This window comes from Mustela putorius, unplaced genomic scaffold, assembly GCF_011764305.1.
Source record: "Mustela putorius furo isolate JIRA1106 unplaced genomic scaffold, ASM1176430v1.1 tig00004053_pilon_pilon_pilon, whole genome shotgun sequence".
NCBI lineage: Eukaryota > Metazoa > Chordata > Mammalia > Carnivora > Mustelidae > Mustela > Mustela putorius.
The window spans coordinates 1075955-1092852 of record NW_025422186.1 but is presented as its reverse complement, the minus strand read 5'-3'; the positions used below and the strand labels follow the sequence as shown (position 1 = coordinate 1092852).

The window sequence follows — 16898 nt, the reverse complement described above, 5'->3', positions numbered from 1 at the left end:
GTTGGGTGTAGGTATGCAAAGCATCCTGGTGTACTGTTCTCTAGTTCTCATTTCCCCAGACCATTCAGTTTCTCCTTACCACCCTTCAGAGTTCTCCTTTGGTTGCCTTTTATACCATTTCCAGGTTTTATACTTCTATTTAGCTGACAGAAGTAGGAAAAAACACCATTCTACTCATACCAGGAATCTTTCCATTCAACTTGCTTAGAATTGAGATTAATTCACCAGCTTGCAAACATGACTTTTTTTTTTTTTAAATCGAGACTACATTTGCCTCTCTACAGAATTCTGTCCCTCTCTCACTCTGTTTAGATAGCATTTTGAAAATCTTAGCCCAGGGTCTTTCCAGTATCCTGGAATGTGATTATTCTAGGACAACTGCTTCTTAATCTCTTCTTGTGTCTCTGTTTTCATTTTTTGTACTAATATTTGTTGTACACTTTCTTGGTCTTCCAATTGTCTTAGCAGAGGATACATGGAGATAAGGAGGAGTGTTTCCTTCTTTCTCTGCATCATTTAACATTAGATTTCTTTTTATTTCTGATGGCAATTTCATATGCTCAGAATGTATCTCTTTCTAAGACTCAGGGTATTCTGAACTTTAGCTTTTTTAGTGTTTTGCCAACTTGAGATTTATGTTTGAATCTTACCTCTATTTTTTTTCTAGATGTGCAATTTGGGATTGGTTATTTAACCTCTGAGCTTTTGTTTCCTCATCTATAAAGTAATAACTACTACTTATAGGAACTACTTTATAGGATTGTTCTGAAGATTAAATGAGATAATACACATTAACTGTGAAGCACAGTTCCTGACACAGATTAAATACTCAATAAATGTTATTGCTATTGTTACACATTTTTAAAATCCAAGATTATAAAAAACTTCTGACAGCTATCTCATTTGATACTTACTGTTTTCTCTCCTTCTTTGCAGTTTTATAGTCAGAATTTCATGTTTGAGAGTCTTCAGTCAGCCTATGTAAATTATACTTCTCAGGAAAGGAGATTGCATATCCTTTAAGTTGTGAAATTTCATCTAATTTAATTACAACTGGCATTCTTATGCCAGTGGTGTGATGGCCTTCTTACTGAGTAGTAAATGCAAATATTTCACAGCTCTGTCTCCATGCAATTGATGTGTAGGTGTTAAATTAGCCTTTCTGGTTAACCATCCATAAACATTTCAAAATACATACCTCATGTGAGTATCCAGCTTGCTTCTACATGCTACAAAAATTCTTGCTTGTTAGACATTTCACATTATCATATGTCCTACCTATATTTCTTAGGATATTTTAAAGTAAGTTTATGGTTATAGTATATTTGCATACTTCTCTGGTAAAATATGGAGTTTATCAGGCACTTAATTTGAACTCTCCAAACAAAAATCGTATCTAATTTATATTTTATACAGTGTCTACCCTATTGTAATTCAGGTGTTTATCACTAACAATTGTCTCTAAAATGATGTAGCAGTTGTATAAAGGTCAACAAATTAACATTATGAGTGTATTCCATCTAACCTGTTTTTTCCCAAACGTTTTTTTTCCTGAGTTAAAGTTGGTAATCTTTTTAATCTCGCTAAATTCTTTAGGTTTCACATTTGATAGCTATAATTCTGGAACCTCCCAAAACTATCTTAATTAGAGGCATGTTGGAATGTGTTTGTAATTTTTCTATTGCAGTTCAGTTACTTCGGAGCAGTATTATGTAATCTTAAGGATGTGAGTTTTCTTTAGGGATTCAATCTTTCCTGCTTTCTTCCACTTATATTTTTAGCTCCCCTCTTCCTCCCCTGGCAAGAATGGGAACCCAAATTGCTGTTAGTGTTTTGGTGGTGTTTGGAACTATGGTCTTGCAAACTCTAACCTTTGAACATTTTAGATTGTTTTTGGGGACCAACACTGGTATTGCGGCCAAATTCTAACTTGGGTATTAGATTCTGATATCAGAATTCTAATGGAAATGGCACAAGATCTAGTATTTTCCTTCTTGCTGTCATGAAATGGTGGTATGCAGTGGATAGGTGCCATCCTTTCTCAGTAATATTTCATTGGTGAATTAATTGCTGGATGTGATTTCCTTAAATGCTTGTTGAGTTTTCTTGAAGCCTTTTGGGGGAGGGGGTAAAGGATTGATTAGTAGTTGTTGGGTATGCTTTATGTTAAGTTACAGAATTGTAATTTGCCAGCAAAAATACAGACTGAGTCCTTGGGCCTGAAATGAGGATGAGCCCTCTCTGTGCTTTCATGGCTTACTTCTCTTTCCTCATCTCTTCCTTTAGCCCAGTCCATGACTTTTCTTTTCTTAGAGAAACATAACCTGGCTTCTTCTTTGTGCAAGATCCTCTTTCTGCTTTCTTCCACCTATATTTCCTGTTTCCATCATGTTTCTGGAAAAATGCCCTCTCCTTTGTCTGCCAAACCCTTTCTCTGCCGTCAGCCTGTGAGAGCTAGAAATCACATCTTCTTCATTAAACTCTGTTGACCTGAGTGTCACAGAAGTGGCAGTGCCCTGAGGCATAGATCATGTAAACACTTCTTCTTGTCAGTTTATGTAGGTGTTCAGTGTTTTTATACTGCTGTCTTGGTATCTTTGTGGGATGGTTATCTGTGTTGTCTAGCATCTTAGATTTTTTTTAAAGATTTTATTTATTATTTTGACAGATCAGAAGCAGGCAGAGAGGCAGGCAGAGAGAGAGGGAGGAAGCAGGCTCCCTGCTGAGCAGAGAGCCCAATGCGGGTCAATCCCTGGACCCTGAGATCATGACCTGAGCCGAAGGCAGAGGCTTAACCCACTGAGCCACCCAGGCGCCCCTAGCATCTTAGATTTTTAAATCCAAGCAAAACTCCTGTCAGACATACTGGGTATTCAGCCTCACAAGTAAGTAGGCATTTAATAGATAGCTGTTTGATGGCAATGTCATTAAGGGCAAATCTTGACAAATAGTCTCTGCAAAATTAGAACTCTTGTTGTTGCTTGTTGAACTTTCTAATAGATAACTGAGCTTACATGGTTACATGGTTAGGAAATAAAACAAATCATTTCAATTCTTGGCCACATAACATTTGCTACAGTGTTGTAGATTTTTTTATCTTTATAAACTAGTCAGGTGACTCAAAGACTTAACCTCATTGCTTAGTAATCCTATTACATTGCTTAAGCATGATAATACTGCCTTTGAATTTATAAGCCATTGACTGGAGAGGTCTTAAATTTCTGTTGTTGAATTCTCCATGAATTGGACTGAACATGTGGTAGATATCCACCTCAGGGAATGTGATTACCCATAAACAATCTAAATAATAACTTTTAGGGCAAAGACAGAGCCCTCCACAATCAGAACTCTGTCTGCATTTCCTCCTTTATGTTCTGCCACACTCTATCACTCATCTAGTTCCAATAGTACCAAAGTAACTGAAATTTCTCATGCTTACCGCCACACTTTTACTCATATAATGTTATCTCCTCTTGCAGTGGCTTTCTTCTCTTGCTCCCACTCCTTATTCACCTGGTATATTATTTGTTTTAAAATTTTTATTTATTTTTAAAATTTCTTTTCAGTGTTCCAGAATTCATTGTTTATGCACCACACCCAGTGCTCCATGCAATATGTGCCCTCCATAATACCCACCACCAGGCTCACTCAATCTCCTTCCCCTCCCCTTCAAAACCCTCAGTTAGTTCCACCTGGTATATTCTTGACCTACTTCAGATATCTTCTATTCAGTGATAACTTTTGATTCCTGAACCAAAAGAAGATAATTACTTTCATTTCTCCTTTATAGTATCTTCTAACACCTCTAGTTTTAAACACTTCAGCATTGTATTTTCACTATTTATTTGTAGTCTCAACCTCCACTGATTTTACTGTGAGTTTCTTAAAGACAGGACTTCTTGTTTTCCCAGAGTCTTGCACAGTTATTGACACCTACCATGTGCTTAATACATGTTGGAATGAATGAATGGATGAACCAGGGACAGGCATATCAGTGGAATTAGAAACCACAGGTACGCAGACTTAGACTTCTCACTTTGACATACTAAACTGTGTCAGACCAAATATCCCTCAGAAAGAACTAGAAAAGTTGGATAAAATTATAAAATACTTGTTTGAAAGCATCAGAAAGCTACATGCAACTAGAGGTCTAAATCCCAGAGAGGAGAGACAGATTGAAGTGAGCACAACATTCTGAGTGATATTTCCTTTCAAGGCATTTGCCAATATAAGTAGTGTAGGTAGAGGGACTGAGAAGGCAATCTGAAAGTAGTAATTAAGAGACAGAAAGCCTGAGCAGAGGCTTTAGTATTTCACAGAGCTATAGAGACAAAAATTGGAGTTTCAGAGCTATTGTGATAATCAGGACTTGAGGGTCTAAGATGCCAGAGAGAGAAATTACAATAAATTAGTTTAATATTTTACACTACCTTCCCCTTGTGTCATTTGCTGATTTCTAAGTGTTACAGGGCAAAGAAGTTGAGAAATTAAGCAGAAAGTGGCAGATACAAATCTGAGTAGCTAAGCAGAACTTTCAGCAAGTTTCACAACACTGGAGAGTTAAAAATTGAAGTTAGAGCCTGCCAAAAAGGAGGGACACTGGTAATTACCTCAGGTTTTCATTTGGGATCTCCAAAGGGCTAAACTCCAGGAGAAAGGATAAACTATAAAAATGCCATTCCTCACAAAGAGTAAAACACAGCTTTGAATCAGCTCAATTTCAGGTAGGATTAAGGTGATCTGTCCTTCAGCGCCTGGCAGGAACAAAAGTAAATCTTCTCTGAACTAAAATAATATCATCCAGAACTCCTCCAACTTGTAATATGCAATGTCTGGCATTTAATCAAAAATTACTAGGTTTACCAGTATGAGTTTAACTAGGACTGCCATAACAAAGTACTACAGACTGGGTGACTTAAAAAACAGAAGTTTATTGTCTCCTAGTTTTTGGATGCTAGAAGTCAGAAACCAAGGTATTGGCAAGGTTGACTCCTTCTGGGGACCATCAGTGAAGGATCTATTCCAGGTGTCTCTAATGGTTTGTAGATGGTTCATCTTTTTCCTGTGTCTCTTCATATTGTCTCCCTTCTATGTATATCTCTTTGTCCAAATTTATTCCTTTTTATAAGGATACCAGTCATATTGGATTGGGGCCCACCCTAGTGACCTCATTTTAATGTAATTACTTCTGTAAAGATTCTTTCTCCAAATAAGGTCATATTCTGAGGTTTTCTAGGTCAGTAGAAAATATTCAGACTGAAGAATCAAGAAAAAAGAAATTACAAAAGAAACACACCAACAATTTTTTGGCTTCACTTTGGTGTACTTGTTTGAAGCCTTGAAAGCATCAACTCAGCATGAATAGTGAATAGTAGATTTACAGTCAGACAGATGTGGTTTAGAATCCTACCTCTACCTCTAACTCTTTTACTATGTGAAGTTGGATTAGTGATCCTCTGAACCACAGTTTCTTCATCTGTAAAAGGAGGACAGTAAAGCCTACTGACAGGATTGTTGTGAGAATTAAATAAGGCAATACATGTGAAAGTGCTTTGTAAACTGCAGGGCCCCACATGTGACAATTTTGTTCTTTAGTATGCATAATATATAAAACCTTGGAAAATTTCTCCTATTCTGAGCAGAAGTCTACAGATAACTTGTTTTCTAGAGTCAATATGTGCCTTAACAACACTTCAGAATAAAAACTTACTCCATCTGTTGTTGTGCATACTTGGTGAAAAAAAGAGGAGTGTTTGCTGTGCTAAGCATTATTCTGTCAAGTCTCATTTTTATCATCTTTGTCAAAAGTTAAATCTGCTTCTTTAAGGTTGCTGAGATTTTCTATTTTTCTATTCCTAAAACATTTTATAGAAGTATATCTTGTTGGGTATGTTAAAGAATGTTTATTTGTATTTCATGTGTCAACTTGTATTTTTGTTTTATTGCTGTTTCTAATCTCTTCAATTCTACAGTCAACTCATTCAATAAACATTTGTTGATACACTATGTGCCAGACAATGTGCTAAGTGCTTGTGACAAAAGGTGAATAATATATCTAGTGGGGAAGTTAGATACATAAATACTTACGATATAGTGAGATGAGTGCCATAGAGGAGGCACTCAAAAGAGGTCACCTCTACATGTGGTGCCACTGAGAAGTTGACATTTGAGTTATGTCTCTAATGATTAGTAAAAATACCTTGTTGAGGAAGGGCAGGTGTGCATTTCAGGTAGAGGAAACAAGATGTACAGGGGCAAAAGGGAATTGAAGGATTTGATATATTCAGGGACCAAATGTAATTTGGCATGGCCGGGGTATAGGGTATGAGACAAGAAGAGACCGAGTGATAAATTCTGTTGGAAAATTTTGCAGGGCCTTAAAGAGAAAAAGAGGGATAATAATGAAGGGTTTTAAGCAGGGGAGTTGAATAAATTTACATATCAACAGTGATATGGATGATGGACTAGAAAGAGGTGAGGGGAAAGGTCAAGAGCTCAGTTAGGACGCTGGTGCAAAAGCCCAAGTGAGAAATGATGAAAGCCTGAACTAGGGCAGTGGGCCAGTGGAAATGGAGAGAAGAGCCCAGGTTTAAGAGGTGTAATAGAGCCATACCTCTTGGTGTAGAGGTTTCTCCTCACAATGGAGTGGATAGTTTGTCCCTATTATTCTCTTTCTATTAAACAATAAAGTACCCCCTTTGGATGAAGATTTATTGAAGGAATCAGAGCAAATAGAGAGCACAGTTGAACATCTACCAAGTAAAAATCAGTCTGGCTGGGTGGAAATTGATGTGAAGGTACTAGGGTTTGGTAAAGTGAATGACTGGATCTGGGTAAGTTTGGTCAGGGTATCTCCTTGGATGAATATTTGCTGGCCTCTTTTCTGTCATTAAATCTTCATCACATTTTTTTCTCTTTACTCTCAGTTCCTCATTTCTCCTTTTACTGAGAAAAGACAAAACAATCAGTTGGGAACCTCCAAAAGTTCCTACTCTCACACCTATTCACCTACCTGCATCTGTGCCTATTTTTTCTATCTTCTCTTATTACTATAAACTGTACATGCTTTGATCTACAGTCAACCCATACACTTATGCACTAGATTCCATCATCTGTTGCCTGTTTATAGGGTATAAATGATGGAGGAATGTCCTTTTGTTTTATTTGACAGTGCTAGAGGGAACACAAGGGAGTGAGAGAGGGAGAAGCAGGCTTCCCACTGAGCAGGGAGCCCAATACAGGGCTTGATCCCAGGACCCTGGGATCATGACCTGAGCTGAAGGAAGATGCCCAATGACTGACCCACCTAAGTGCACCATAACTGATCTTTCTGCTTCCATCCTTCTACCCTATTTTATTCTAATCTCTAAACAACAACCATATGGTCCTTTTAAAACATATCAAATCATGTTGCTCTTCTGCTCCAGTTGGCTCCTTATCAAAACAGTCCTCAATATGGCTTACATAAAGCTATCTTTTTTACCACATTTTCAACCACACCACCCCTTTCTCTTGGTACCAATCATGCCAAGTATGTCTTTGGGGTCTCTGTACTTTCTGATCCCTCTATATGGAATATCTTTCTCCATCTCCACAGATAGGCACCATATGGTTTTATTCCTCACATCTTTTGGGTCTTTTCTCGAATCACAAATATCCTTCCAGACCACCTTTTATAGCACACAAAAATCTTCTGCACAATCCTTGTTTAATGTCCTTGCTTGCTTTATTTTTCTTCATATCATTTATCCATTAGTTTACATTTTTTTCATTTATTTGTTTATTGCATGTTTTCCCCCTAAAATGACATAGTTCTGTGAGAGAGGGGATTTTGTTGTTTGCTACAGTATCCACAGTACCTAGATGTATTAGGTGCTTGATAAATATTTCTCAGTGAGAAAGTGAATTAATTAGTGAATCAATCCTGAAGGAGAAGCATCTTGAACATTTTCAAAGCTTGAAGGGATATGACTTGGTGGAAAAGAGGATGAAGGGCATTCCAGACAGAAGCAGTGTCATTTACCAAGACAATACTGTTAGAATGAGCTCTTGAGGTTTGGGGGATAGCAAGCTTATTGTCTTACTGCTATGAAATGGCTGTAAAGATGTGAATTGAAGTAGTTGGCATTATCTTCTTGCTTCTTAAATTGTATCCAGTCTTCAAACCTTTAAACCATCCATATCTCTCTGGGGCCTCATTTAACACTACAAGTTTTACTTTCATGACTATACTGTTAGTTATTTGGAGGCAAGAACTTTAGTTAAGTCTTGTGTACTTGATAGATACTCAAAATGTGTGTGTGTGTGATGTTGGAAAGAGAAGTTGCCCAGTGTTGTGAGTACTTTAGTAAAAGGGTCTATGTTTTGTGACTTTTGATCAGTGGACCATAATGAAAAATATTTATGACACTTAACCTATCTACTTTATTGCTTTATATAAGGTAGTGCTACTGAACATGTATTAATTCCCAGATATAAGTTTCCTGCCTTTATTCTGGGAAGATAGTCATATATGTCAAACTTCTTCAAACTTTTCATTTAAATTGTTTGAGTTTACTATACTTTAGTTCTTCTTTAAATATTTAGTAGAATTCTCTAATAAAACCATGCCAACCTGCTGTTTTCTTTGTTGGAAGGTTTATAACTATAAATTAATTTAGTAGATCTAGAACTGTTCAAGTTACCTATTTCTTCCTCAATGGCTTTTGTTATTTTGAATCTTTCACAGAATTGGTCTATTCCAACTCCATGTCAGATTTATGGGTAGAGAGTTTTTCATAGTATCCCCTTTCTGTCTTTTTAATGTCTGCAGGGTTTTCGTGTTAGCCCCACTTTCATTTGTCATATTGGCAATTTCTTTCTTCCTTCTTTTTTTTTCTTGGCTTGTATAATCAGAGGTTTGTCAATTATATTAATCCTTTCAAAGATTCAACTTTTCTCAATTAAAAAAATCATTAGGGCACCTGGGTGGCACAGGCCATTAAGCCTCTGACTCAGTTTCAGCTCAGGTCATGATCTCAGGGTCATGATATCGAGCCCTGTTCCATGCTCAGTGCAGAGTTCTGCATGAGATTCTCTCTTCATTTCCCTCTGCCCCTCCCACTTGTTCTCTCTCTCTCTCTCTCTCTCAAATAAATAAATCTTTTTAAAAAAATCACTGATTTCTTGGGGCACCTGGGTGGCTCAGTGGGTTAAAGCCTCTGCTTTGGGCTCGGGTCAAGATCCCAGGGTCCTGGGATTGAGCCCCACATCAGGCTCTATGCTCAGCAGGGAGCCTGCCTCCCTTCCTCTCTCTCTGCCTGCTTGTGATCTCTCTCTCTGTGTCAAATAAATAAATAAAATCTTTAAAAAAAATAAATAAATAAATTTTAAAAATTCACTGATTTCTCAATGGAGCAGAATTGAGAGCCCATAAGTAAACCCATGCTTATACGGTCTATTACCAAAGAGCAAAGGAGTCAAGAATATCCAATGGGAAAAAGACAGTCTCTCCAATACATGGTGCTGGGAAAAGTGGACAGCTACATGCAAAAAAATGAAACTCAAAATGGATTAAGGACCTAAATGTGAAACCTGAAACTGTAAAATTCCTAGAAGAAAACAGAGGCAATAACTTCTTTATATCAGCCCTAGCAACATTTTTCTGGACAATTTATTCTCATGTGGGGGAAACCAAAGCAAAAAGAAACCATTGGGACTACACCAAAATAAGGTTTTGTGCAGCAAAGGAAACCATCAACAAAGTGAAGAGGAAACCTATTGATGGAAAAAGGTATCTGCAAATGATATATCTGATAAGGCATTAATATCCCAAGTATATAAAGAATTCTATAACTCAACATGCCCCCCCAAAAAATAACCCCAAATAATCTGATTTAAAAATGGGCAAAGGACCTGAATAGACATTTTTCTAAAGAAGCCATGGAGATGGCAAACAGACACAAGAAAAGATGTGCAATATCACTAATCATCAGGGAAATACAAATCAAAATCACAAGATATCACCTCACAACTGTCAAAATGGCCAGTATCAAAAAGACAAGAAATACCAAGTTTTGGCAAGGATATGGAGAAAAAGGAACCCTTATGTACCGATGGTAGAAATGTAAATTGGTGCAGCCACTGTGAAAAACAGTGTGGAGTTTCTTCAAAAAATTAAAAATAAAATTACCATATAATCCAGTAGTTCCATTACTAAGTATTTGCCCAAAGAAAATGAAAATACTAATTCAAAAAGATATGTGTACCCCCATATTTATTGCAGCATTATTTATAAGAGGATATGAAAGCAATTCAAGTGTCCTTGGATAGATGAATGGATAAAGATGTTAGGGAAATAAGACCAGAGATCTGGACAGTTTTTATGCCCAAGATGTCTCAAATTCATTCTTAAAGAACTGAGAACTTCATCTCCAAAAATGTCAAAAAGACCGTCTTATGCCCCACTTCCCAACCCAGCTCCTGCAATACAAATGCTCAGCACACCAGGGTTTGTGGGATACAATCCATATAGTCGTCTCGCCTACAACCATATGTTCGGAGGTAACCCAGGCACCCATGGCCAGGTCATGGCATCCTCTGTTATTATGATTTCAAAACCCCCAAAGCCACCAAATAAACCAGTGTTGCCCTACATGAGGTACAGCAGAAAGGTCTGGGATCGAGTAAGAGCTTCCCATCTTGATCTAAACTTCTGGGAGATTGGCAAGATTATTGGTAGCATATGGCCAGATCTCACTCATGAAGAAAAATAAGAACATTTAAATAAGTATGAAACAGAAAAGATAGAGTACAATTAATCTTTGAAGGCCTATCATAATTCCCCCACATACCTTGCTTACATAAATGCAAAAAGTTATGCAGAAGCTGCTTTAGAGGAAGAAAGTGTACAGAGACAGACTTGCATGGAGAAAGGAGAACCTTACATGAATATTCAGCCTGCTGAAGATCCAGTTGATTACAATGATAGCTTTTCAGTGAAGTGTATAAGCCACCACCCATTTCCAGGGAAACCACCACCTTATCATTGAAATCCTTAGTGAGAGTGTGGTGCCAGATGTTCATTTGCTTGTCACAACAGCTAGAATGTAGGTCCTCAATGGTTCATCCAATAAAAACTAAAGCAGAACTTCTTCAAATAGAGGAACACAGCAGTAAAAGAAGGGGAAATTCATGAAAAGCACAGAGTAATAACAATGTACTTAAAAGGTGGTGTGGTTTGAAAGTAGAAGTGTATATGGAAAAAAATCGCCTCTGAAATTGCATGGGTAGAGGACCAAACCCACAGAAGACAGGAGAAAAGGGAGAAATAGGCTGTAGAGCAAGCTGAATGTAGTCAGAGAAGAATGGTTCTTGAGGAAAAGCAAGATGCTAGTAAGGCCAAGGAGAAGAAAGATAATGAGAGCATCCCACTGGGATGCACAGAGGAGAAACACTTTGAAGAAGCGACAGAAAGCGGACAGAATGATGAAGAAGGCACATCTACTCCTGAGGACAAGTAGAGCAGGCAGGAGGGGATGGACAGTATGGCTGAGGAAAGGACCAGTGATAGTAACCCTGGTTCAGAGAGCAACAGTGCAACAATGGAGGAACCACCGACAGACCCCACAATGGAAGACAAAGAGAAAGAATAAATGCTGCCTCATTTAATGTGTTCTCAATAATTTTTAAATAAAAAAATTCCATACAAATTTTAGGATTGTTTGTTCTAGCTCTTTGAAAAATGCTGTTCATATTTTGATAGGAATTACATTAAATGTGTAGATTGCTTTTGGAAATATAGACATTTTAACAAAATTTGTTCTAGTCAATAAACACAGAATGTTTTTTTATTTCTTTGTGTCAACTTCAGTTTCTTTCATCAGTGTTCTATAATTTTCAGAGTATAGGTCTTTAACCTCTTTAGTTTAGTTCTAGGTACTTATGGTTTTTGGTGCAATTGTAAATGACATTGATTCCTTGATTTCTCTTTTTGCTGCTTCATTATTGGTGGGTTAAAATGCAACAGATTTCTGTATGTTGATTTTCTATGCTGCTGCTTTACTGGATTTGTTTATCAGTTCTAGCAGTTTTTTACACACACACGCAGGAATATTATTCAGCCATAACAAGAAAGAGGTCTTGCCATTTGCAATGACAGGGATGGAGCTAGAGAGTATTATGCTAAGCAGAATAAGTCAGAGAATGACAAATACCCTATGATTTCACTCAATGTGGAATTTAAGAATAAAACAAATGAACATAGGGAGAACAAAAGAGAGGAAAACCAAGAGACAGACTATTAGTTATGGAGAAAAAAAGTGGTGGTTACAAGAGGGGAGGTGAGTGGGGAGATGGATTAAATAGGTGATGGGGATTAAGTACTGCACTTGTGATGAGCACTGAGTGTTGTATGTAAGTATTGAAACAGTGTATTGTATACCTGAAACTAATATTATACTGTATGTTAAGTAACTGGAATTTAAATAAAAACTTTTAAAAAAATAAGTGTTTTTTGAGTTTTAATGGTGTTATGTGGTTGGTTTATTAATACTTTTCTTGTCCATATCATACCACCAAAGGCTTTTGGAACATTTAGCATCATGAGCCAAATGACATAGTCACCTTTTTAAGCCATTGTGAAGATGGTTCTTTTCTATGGGTCTTATTTCTATTCCTCAACTACTGAAAGTCTTAGAATTTAAGTTAATTGAGAAAATGCCCACGTCTTTTAGTTAGTTATTCTTTGATGCTGCACAATCTACTCTTACAAATGCCTTCCTACGACTCACTGGGGTGCTTTCCAAAGCCATAGCCATAAACCTCCCAGTTCCTATCAACAGCTTACTGAAGGTTCCTTTTCCTGTGTGCTTCCACAAAGAGTGCTTCTTGAAAACATAATCATATATAGGTAGGTATTTATTCACTTACCCTTTTTTAAATTTTTAATCAATATCAAATGCCAAGAGTTGTGTTATGGAGTTAAGAATAGTTACTAGCTTATGAAGTGGTCATTAAAGTGAACATTGGACATATACATTATGTATACTACTTTTGTTATAATTAATATTTAGTATGTTAAGTTCATCCTTATTGCACAGAAAATTACTTTTAACCCACTGAGCCACCCAGGCACCCCCAGAAAATTACTTTTTTACCACATTTTCTAAAGACTGAATAGGTCGCAAAGCTTAAGAAATTGAATATTCTTGTAGTGAACTGTTTAACTTCAAAACATTTAGCCCATTCCAGAAGGAAAACAGTTGGTAATTAAGTTTTCCACTTGAAATTATTCTATAGTAATCAAAACATTCAAACCTCAAGACTCAGGATATCATAGGTCAGAGCCTACTTCTTAAAAAAAGATTGTGTTTATTTATTTTAAAGAGGTAGAGAGAGAACAAGCAGGGGGAATGGCAGGCAGAGGGAGAGGAAGAAGCAGGCCCCCTGGTGGACCAGGAAGCAGGATGCAGGCCTCAATGCCAGGATCCTGGGATCATGACCTAAGCCAAAGGCAGACTCTTAACTGACTGAGCCACCCAGACATCCCACAGAGCCCACTTTTTGATAAACTCTTAATAAAGACTAGAAGAAGGATAGTTTGTGCCATGTATGCTTCCCCAAAACTAGATTTTTCCCACTAGAATAGTGGTATATCTGAACATATATGTTTCTTTTTTAAAAAAAGATTATTTTTATTTTAGAGAGAAAGAGAGTGTGTGAGTGGGGAGAGGGGCAAAGGGAGAGAATCTAAAGCAGACTTCCCACCAACCACTGAACCTGACATGGGGCTCAATCCCACGACCCATGAAATCATAGCCTGATTCAGAAAGGATGAATATCCAACTTTTGTAGCAACATGGACGGGACTGGAAGAGATTATGCTGAGTGAAGTAAGTCAAGCAGAGTCAATTATCATATGGTTTCACTTATTTGTGGAGCATAACAAATAGCATGGAAGACATGGGGTGTTAGAGAGGAGAAGGGAGTTGGGGTAAATTGGAAGGGGAGGTGAATTATGAGAGACTATGGACTCTGAAAAACAATCTGAGGGGTTTGAAGTGGCAGGGGGTTGGGAGGTTGGGGTACCAGGTAGTCGGTCTTATAGAGGGCACGGATTTCATGGAGCACTGGGTGTGGTGAAAAAATAATGAATACTGTTAGGCTGAAAATAAATAAATTTAATTAAAAAAATCATAACCTGAGTTGAAACAAGGTGCTGGATGCTCAGCCAACTGAGCCACCCCAGCACCTCTGATGGTATATCTTTTTTAAAGGTCCAAATATAATAATAAATGGGGAAAAAAGATGTAATATATGTATACAATGAAATACTATCAGCCATAAGATGAATGAGATCTTGCAGTGTGTAACAACATGAATGGACCTAGAAGATATTATGCTAAGTGAAATAAGTCAGAGAAAGAAAAATTCTATATGATTTTACCTACTGTGGAATGTAAAAAAAAAAAAACTGAACAAAGAAAAGGCAGAAACAGACACATAAACAAGCTGATGGTTGCCAGAGGAGAGGAGGTCAGAACATGGCAAAATGGTTGAAGAGGATTGGGAGATACGACTTAAAGTTATGAAATGAATAGGTCATGGGGTTAAAAGATATAACATAGAGAATATAGTCAATGGTATTGTAATAGCATTGTAGGGTGATAGATGGTAACTCTCCTTTTGGTGAACATAGCATAATGTATAGACTTGTGGAATCACTATGTTGTACACACCTGAAAGTAATGTAATATTGTATGTCAACTAAAAGATTTGATTTCTGTTCTTATTATTTCATTTTTCTTACTTTGAACTTCATTTACTATTTTTTTTGGTCTAGTTTATTAAGTTGGATGCTTAGACTATTCAATTAAGATCTTTTGTATTTTCTTTTTTTTTAAGATTTTATTTATTTATTTGACGGAGAGAGATCACAAGTAGGCAGAGAGGCAAGCAGAGAGAGAGAGGGAAGCAGGCTCCCTGCTGAGCAGAGAGCCTGATGCGGGACTCAATCCCAGGACCCTGAAATCATGACCTGAGCCGAAGGCAGCAGCTTAACCCACTGAGCCACCCAGGGGCTCCCCTTTTGTGTTTTTTAATGTAAGCATTTAATGCCATAAATTTCCACTAAGCACTGCTCTGGTTGTTGAATTGAAATGATAAGAATGTATATCCTTGTTTTTCTCTTGATCTAAGGGGGGATTTATTAAATCTCTCACCATTAAGTATTTTGTTAGCTCTTGGGGCACCTGGGTGGTTCAGGTTAGGAAACCAACTCTTGGTTTCGGTTCATGTTGTGATCACAGGGTTGTGAGATCAAACCCTGCATGAGGCTCCACATTCAGTGTAGATCCTGCTTGAGATTCTCTCTCCCTCTCCCTTTGCCCCTCCCACTTATTCTCTCTCTTTCTTTCTCTCTCTAAAACAAATAAATAAATATTTTAAAAAATATCTTCTTAGCTCTAGATTCTTAATTGATGCTCTTTATCAGATTGAAGAGGTTTTTTTCCCCCTTATTAGTAAATAACAAAAATTCAACTGAGTAAATGTAAAGATCAAATTGGCTCCATTCAACAATTCACTAATTGGACAGCATCACATCTACCAAATATAAAGGAGCTCCATCAAGTTTCAGAAAAGGAAAGTTTTTTTTTAAAGGAAGAGAGGGAATAAAAAGAAATTATTAGCAAAGAATACATTTTCTTGGGCAAGGTCACCCTCCCTAAGGAGAATCCAGTCAGTAGATTACCTCCTAGTGCTGACCAGGAAATTTACAGGTTGGATAGTCAAAAGTCATATATCTGGGAGAAGTTGCAATTAGGTTAGGTATTAAGTCTTGGTGAGGATTAGCATATGTGGCTCCATTGAGGCCTGCTGTCTCCTTTTTAACACTAGTTTACTTAACATTTTTTTCAAGAATAGATGCTGAAATTTATCAAATGATTTTTTTTTTGTTCCTATGAAGGATCATCTGCTTTTCCTTCTTTATTCTGTTTATATGGTGAATTATTTTGATTAATTTTTTAATATTTTATTGAAGTTTTTGCATCTATGTTAATAGGTGATATTGGTCTATAGTTTCCTTTCTTGTAACATTTTGTTTGGCATTGGTTATCAAGGTAATAATAGCTTCATATAAAATGAGTTGGGATGTTTTCCCTCTTATTTCTTGGATATTTGTGTGAGATTGGTATTATTTCTTCCCTAAGTGTTTGTTAGAATTCAACAATGAAGCCATCCGGGCTTAAAGTTTTTCTTGTTAAAAGGTTTTAAACAGAGCTTGAAGTCCGGAATTGTGATGTCATCATCAAGACAGCATGGTACTGGCACAAAAACAGACACATAGATCAATGGAACAGAATAGAGAGCCCAGAAATAGACCCTCAAATCTATGGTCAACTAATCTTCGACAAAGCAGGAAAGAATGTCCAATGGAAAAAAGACAGCCTTTTCAATAAATGGTGCTGGGAAAATTGGACAGCCACATGCAGAAAAATGAAATTGGACCATTTCCTTACACCACACACAAAAATAGACTCAAAATGGATGAAGGACCTCAATGTACGAAAGGAATCCATCAAAATCCTTGAGGAGAACACGGGCAGCAACCTCTTCGACCTCAGCCGCAGCAACATCTTCCTAGGAACAACGCAAAAGGCAAGGGAAGCAAGGGAAAAAATGAACTACTGGGATTTCATCAAGATCAAAAGCTTTTGCACAGCAAAGGAAACAGTTAACAAAATCAAAAGACAACTGACAGAATGGGAGAAGATATTTGCAAACGACATATCAGATAAAGGACTAGTGTCCAGAATCTATAAAGAACTTAGCAAACTCAACACCCAAAGAACAAATAATCCAATCAAGAAATGGGCAGAAGACATGAACAGACATTTCTGCAAAGAAGACATCCAGAT

General features: G+C 37.1%; 1 protein-coding gene and 1 pseudogene across 4 annotated transcripts in view; both read left to right on the top strand.

Moving 5' to 3' along the window:
- EDA (ectodysplasin A) overlaps window positions 1–16898 on the top strand; it is a 493666-nt gene that overhangs the window by 106403 nt on the left and 370365 nt on the right. The window lies entirely within an intron of this gene.
- LOC101675912 lies at window positions 10224–11679 on the top strand (annotated as a pseudogene).